Source organism: Grammomys surdaster, unplaced genomic scaffold (assembly GCF_004785775.1).
Source record: "Grammomys surdaster isolate TR1022 unplaced genomic scaffold, NIH_TR_1.0 137, whole genome shotgun sequence".
In the NCBI taxonomy this organism is placed as follows: Eukaryota; Metazoa; Chordata; class Mammalia; order Rodentia; family Muridae; genus Grammomys; species Grammomys surdaster.
The window spans coordinates 2136445-2143470 of NW_021604595.1; the positions used below are offsets into that span (position 1 = coordinate 2136445).

At 41.6% G+C, this 7026-nt stretch overlaps 1 long non-coding RNA gene across 1 annotated transcript in view; it reads left to right on the forward strand.

Moving 5' to 3' along the window:
• Positions 1 to 6698, forward strand: part of LOC114617584 — a 209078-nt gene extending 202380 nt beyond the window's left edge. The window contains exons 2-3 of the long non-coding RNA XR_003710816.1: positions 3984 to 4387; positions 5016 to 6698. This is a non-coding gene — a long non-coding RNA (uncharacterized LOC114617584). The remainder of the gene's footprint in view (positions 1 to 3983; positions 4388 to 5015) is intronic.
• The last annotated feature ends 328 nt before the right edge of the window (positions 6699 to 7026 follow it).

Below are 7026 nucleotides of genomic sequence, written 5' to 3' on the forward strand. Positions count from 1 at the left end.
TGTGTGTGTATATGTATATATATATGTGTGTGTGTATATGTATATGTGTGTATACATAAATGATGCCACTGACATGTATATGTATGTATATATATGATGCAACTGATATATATATATATATATGTGTGTGTGTGTGTGTGTGTACGTGTGTGTGTGTAGGATGCCACTGAGATAATGTATATATGTATATATGTATATATGTATATATGTATATATGTATATATGAATATATATATATTCAATTGACATGTATGTGTGTGTGTATGTGTCTATCTGTCTGTCAGTGGCACCATGTAGTTATACTAATGTATATGCTAGAGAATTTTATTTTATTTATTGTTGGCAACAAGTTGTGCTTCCTGAATATCCAAATCAGTGATTTGATTTTATCTTTTCCATGAGACTAAATAGTATGTTTCTTCTATTTCTTTCATGTACACAACATCAAAGCTTCTTAACTTGTGTGTAGTGACTCCATCTGGGATCCTGTAGCCAAATGTGGGTCTCATGTTGCATTGGCAACAGTAAGAGGCGCCTGAATGTGCAATGATGGGAAATAAACAAACAATCCAGTGAGGAGTCACTGTGGGGTGTTCCTGGCATCGTGCTGCTGTGTGGTATGGTAGCGATAGCATGCAGAGTGCAAAATGTGCGTGCTGTGTCTCCACAAGCAAGGAAGCAGTGGAGCACCATGCGTGACATGGTACATGCACTGCAGCCATTGTGAGCTCGCAACATGCACACTTTGTACTGTGCACACTGTCTCACCATGCATCACCAATGAACACCACCAGAAACACCCCGACTGAAATTTTAGACTACTGTGCATTATTAAACAGTTAAAAATTTCAGTGCTGAGCCTGGTGTGGTGACATGAGCCTTTACTTTTAGTACTCAGGAGGCAGAGGCAGGTGGATCTTTGTGAGTTTGAGGCCAGCCTGGTCTACAAGGCAAGTTCCAAAACAGCCAAGACAGAGAAACTCTGTCTTGAAAAACCAAAGTCTGGGGCGGGGGTGGACTACAGTGTTTTTACTGTTCATACAAAGTTTTCTGCTCCTATAGAATCATCATGGTTTAATTGTGGAAAGCAAAACCTTTGAATATTTTCCTATCACCCCTCAGCAGGTGACTAATCAGATTAATGTATATTTGGCTTATGTTACATTAGAAAGACAAGCACATCCACTTTGTCAGTGTGTGAATTTGCTTTCGTCTTTCGTAAGTGACAATATGTTGTACCTGTTAAAGGATTGTTTTATAATACATTTCTTGATGACTTGTAACAAGAGACTTGATATATATACCTATTTCGTATGCCTGTACCCTTGGGGTTCATTTGAGCAAAAAGTGTCACAAGTGGAAAAAGTTTCAGAGGCTGTGATCTGTAGGGGTTTCGATGCTGACCATACTAATCCTTCCTCTGTTATCTTCTCCTATCCCCTCAGTCCTTCCTGCTGTACTGAGAGTAACTTCCGGATACACATTCCCTCTCCAGTCCTCTGGCTACTGTGTCAAACTGGCATTGAACCCATCCATAGAATTTTTGATTTCTACAGATGGCTTTTCATTTCTAAAAGCCTGTTCCCTCCGCATTTTTCCTATTCTCAATAATTTCTTAATGAATGTTTCGCCTTATATTGAATATTTTCCATTTAAAAATCATTTCATGTAGCCATGACATGTATCCCACAGATCAAACATCTGCAGTTTTTGTGAGTCTAAATCTGTTGTCTCTTATTTATGCGTACTGATGTTAATAGCAGTGATTTTGCTAATTTTGTTTGTCGGTTGATTACTTGATCTTAATCATGGCGATTCCTGAGGACTGATGTGTTTACTAAATCCTCTGTGACTCTCTCTCCTTAGCCCTCTGAGTTTGGTCCATTTGCTCAGCCTGATTATTGCCTTGTTGGACTTTCTCTAGTAATTTCTTCTCACCTCGTGTTTCTTTTTACTCACAGTTTTTTGATTGACTGCTTCATGTTCTGTTTTACTTAATTTTTTTTCTGTCACTCTGATCTACATGATCTCCAGCTATATATTGCTTTTCTCACAACTTCTACCATTGTAGATAATGTCACAAAAACATAATTCAAATTAATATCTTCATCTATATCCAAAAAAAAAAAAAAAAAAAAGAAAAAACGGTACCTGAACTTTAAAGAGATCTACCTGAGGTTGTCATTCCCTGGGCTCCCTCCTGCCAATTTTGGCTTCTCTTTATCTGGCTTTTCTTTGGCTGCCCAGTGCTTCCAGACTCTTTTACTTCAGGTCCTCAGCTATGCAGCCCTTGCTGCTGCAGCTCCTCCTCTAATCCTTTGTATATTCCTAACCTGATTCCTCTCTTCTCTCACTTGATGTTAGTCTGAGAAACTCTAACACCCATGTGTCAGGCATCACTCATCAGTATTTCTCTGAGGTCTTCCAAGAAGACCTTCTGTGATGCCAACCATGCCTCCAAGAATCATTTTGAAAAGGCGAATCCTCCAACACAGTGACCATTCATGATGGCTTGCTTGTAAACCTTTGAGGGTTTTTTCCCCCAGTAATTACTTTTTTCATACTAAAGATATTGACTCGTTTTTAACGGCCACTCTTGTTTTACAAGCTATTGTTGTCTTTCCAAATATGCATGTATCTAATGAACCCTTTGGGCTAAAACTTCGTTGTTCAGTTGTGGTATGTGTGTGAGCTCTAGGCAGTGGAGAGTGGGGCAGTACTCATGCCCGTGTCTAGTCAGTACCACAGCAAGGGATAAGAAAGGCGACTGCCTAAAGTCTTCATGTGTGTGCCTGTTTGGCAAAGAACAAGCAAACATTTCCATCTTCCCTTATTATACTCTCAGATACTAAACATTTGTACCAAAAATCCAATTATATTGCTCCGTTAACTGTAGTCTTCTGATTCAAACCCCCGCGCAGGCCTGGTTCCTACATCCTTGGTGTCTTTATGTTCTTAGTTCACTACTGGAAAAGTCTTGTTTGCTCATCATGCATTTGAGTGTTCTTTGTGGGAAATCACTCCCTGAAATTTCAACTCAAAACTCAGATTTCAAGTTCAAGAGACTCAAGTTAAGGCTAAACCACATGGTATATTTGATAAGGTCTTTTTCTGCAAACGCATAAACGTACAGCATCATGGCTGTGTCGATCTACAATTAACATATACATGCATGGCAATATAATCCGTAAAGAGAGCTCATGTCTACTACCGTTCTCATTTTGAGGTTTATGGAAATTCTCTTCTTTGACTTTTCAAGTGCAAGAGTATATTAGCTGATTTATCTCTTTTATATCATTCATGTGAGTGCGGTGAGAAGCGTGCAGATTTTATTTTATATTGTCTGTCATTTCAAACAGAACACTCACTTTAGACTCCGTGTCACCATTAACCTCCTGAAATAAAGTATACCTGGGTATTATCAAAAATGTCTTCTTTTCCCAGTGAGAAGTCTCCCGCAACCCCATCTTCCCTGAGACAACACTTGGCAGTCTGTTCACACGCTTCCTTGAGTTGCTGCAGATCGTACATTGAGTTAAGTAAGTGGGGCTCTTGAGCCTCCATAATGAAGTTCGGAGAGGAATTACAGCAAAGGAGATTCCCAGCTTGCCATACTGGGGCATCACCGCTGCTTTGTGATAGGAACGTTATTGTCCTGTCTCCGTTGTTGATTCTGCTTGCGTGATTTGAATCCTTGTACAATGGTGCCTGTATCATAGTAGAATGGACTCTAGATAGTTCTGCAAATACCAAAAACATACTTAGTCTTCGATGGATGAATGGTAGTAAAATATTTCCTTTGCAGCTCGCACTTGAGTTCTGTTAAACACCAGAAATACAGGGGATGCTTGTTCAAGGCCGCCTCGCCCAATTATTTCACACAGAATGAAATTCCTTCTGCTTGGGAGTCCTCTGAAGTAGGATGAATACCATCAAATTCTTCAATGGATTCCTAAACACATGTTTTCATTTGCCTCCCACAGATAATGCAAAGTGTACGGACCCCCGTGGAGTACCACTAGTGATTTCCTGTTCTGCCTGTACCTGAAGATGCTTTTCTAAGGATTTACTCCCTGAATAGGAGCTGCCAGTTCACTAAGTAGCCACCTCATGGCTCTGCATTATTCCAACTGTGCAGGCAGCAGCTGTGACTGAGAGAAACGCAGATCAACGCAAGGCTTATGGAGCTCAATATGTTACTTCTGTTTATTCAAAAGACCACCTGTGTTTCTCGGGGAAATTGGAGATGATCCAAAACAGAATGAAGATGCAGCCGACAGCCGTGGAACCTTCAGAGCTGTAAGCCTGGCCATCACTGCTTTAGGTTAAACACGCCGTGACAGCCCCGTGGGAAACTACTCCCAGAACCCACAGCTCAGTGTTTTGGGTTAGAATCTTAACTAACAAATAGATAGCTAAAGTATCCAGCTCTCGATTCTTACACTTGAAGGAGTACAGCATCACAGATATCATGGGGAGGGAAAAGTTGTACTGGGAATGTGTCAGCTACGCCAGCATAGCTGACTGAGTTCCTTGGATCGGTGGAGGGCTGAAGGCGAGAGAAAGAAAGACAAGGAGTCATCTGGTAAAGACCAAATGCTCTATTTTCAACTGCATAGCTCCCTTTTATACTCCCCACAAAACAGGAACAAGACAGGAACAGGAATAAAAACAGGAACAAGGAACAAAATAGGAACAAGGAAACACACTCGGCAGCCTACCAAGCTTCGATTTCTCCTTGAGCAGTCTTCCCCAGTGGAAATGCATAGAGACAGGGGAGACAGGGGAGACAAGGGAGTGGGCACAACAGCACAGGTGCAGAGGATGGTGACTCACAGGAATGGAAATTATACTGGGGGGTGGGGTGAGAAGAAAGGACCCTGGGTGTGCATTTTCTTTTGAACCTGTATTTTCTGAGTAGATTTTTTTTTTAACATTTGTGAGGGACTTTTATTAACTGTTAATACATGTCATGTTGTTTCCTCTTGAATAGATACTCACTCTGTCTCCTCCAGGTTACTCAGGGAAACTGAGTCTCCTCAGAGCTTCCTGGGGCTTCTTGTCCATGAACGTTTTACAGACACCACTGTGATAGTTTCTGAGAGTGCTGGATAGCAAGGTGAAATAATCCAGGAATACACCAGCTGAGCGAATGGATGAGTGATGGCTAGGAAGGCCTTGAATTTGAGAGTTACACGGCCATAGTAATGTCAGGTTGCTCTGTGTGAACAGTATTGGGGATTTAGGAGGGAGCATGGGAAGCTTCCTAATCCCTTATGTTCCCATGAATTCTCGATGGCAGTGTTGGAGGCATCCCCTCAAAGCCTTGTCATCTACCCTAGGTCATTCTTTGAGGTGACTTTTCCCAACACGTTTCTGTACCTATCCTCTTAGTGGGTGCTAGGGTCCCACAAGCAAGTACAGATTATACTAGCAAAACAACCATCCCTTTGAGTTCAGGTTGATCTGGAGTTAACATTTAATTTTGGAGGGGAACAAAGTCTCACTACCCAGCCCAGGCTGGCCTTGAACACATAATTCTCCATGCGATAGCTGCTACAGTGCTCTGCTGGAATCCTAGGCACAGAGTATCCTCACATATCAGCCTAGGAGTTGATTTTTCTAAATACCTTTATCTCACACTCTCCTTCCTCATTTCTCAAGCAGTGGTTTAAAATCAGAGACTTACCAGAAGCAAAAACTTTCAACATGATGTGCTGTGTTCTATAGCTTTTCCATACTTCAGTGTGCTTCTATAATTCTCAAGTAATTCATTGACGGTTTTCCTAGATATAAATCTGAGTAAAGAAACAGGGTAGAAAACATTAGGTAGAAAATTTTTTGTCCTGAAATCTAGACTATTCCTTTGATCAAAGCCAGTGAAAGACTGAGGTAGAACCTAGGTTCAGTGATATTTTATGGCGGAGGGTTGAGAAGAAAGATACAGGGGATGAACATGGAATGTAGAGAACGTGCAGGAAGTGTGGTTACAGGAGACAGGGTACTATACACATCCAGTTCGCCCGTCCTCTCTCTCACTCTGCCTGTACGTTTAGCATGAGGTTTTGACATGATCTGCCACACAATGTGTATTTGTGTGGATGATGTCCTTGGCCCATACAGCTGAGCACTCTACTCATGGCTAGTTAATTATTGGTGGTAAAGAAGAAATGTTCAGACCTGCCTGTTTGAAATTTCCCAACTGCTCCTCGCCCAGCTGGTCTACCTGAAAGTGGGTTTAGGAGCCAAGATCTGGTGAGAGAAGGTCACCATGGTTATGACAACTTGCCAATGAAGCTCTCTGAATTTTTGCTTCTGGAAATAAAATCCCCTCTGTTATCCCCCACTCCCATCCTTGCTGGTGTAACTGTGAAGTGTTAAAAAAAGCAAAACAAACAGACAAACAGACACAGCCAACTAACCTCCTGCTCCAGAGTCTGTTTTTTGTTTTGTTTCTCTCTCCTCTGTATTCTTCCTTAGGAAAACAAAAATCAAAGGGAAGTTTTTCTCTACTTTAAGCCAAAATTACTTAAATAGCATTTCTCAAAGGTGTTGGAGAAATCGACAGCCTCATGGGTGTGTAGCAGAGTGAGAGAAATGTCAGGTTTGGGTCCCTAACTCAGGCCAACTCAATCAGAAACTATGTGGTAGGAACCACAGGTCTGTGTGTAAATGAGCTCTTCTGGGTTTCATGAACTGAGTTTGAGGCGTGTTTGTAAACTATAGGAGATGAGCTTTTGTGTTTGAGCCCATTGAAGTATATTTGACTGGATGGTCTTAGAGAAGAGAGGCTAAGAGAAAAGTAGGGGCCAATGGAAGTGAAAACTTGTATTCTCCAGACTTTGAGAAGGAAGGTAATGATGGACTTTGCACTCAGAGAATAGAGCCCATTCCATAAGATGTTGTTGTAGACAGCAGACCTCCTAAGGACTGCCCACAAGGGCACCTGGAGACAGATCACCAAACCTGTGATCTTGAGAGTGGCAGGGAAGGTCCTAGTTGCTGGCTCTACCTTGGAATCTATGG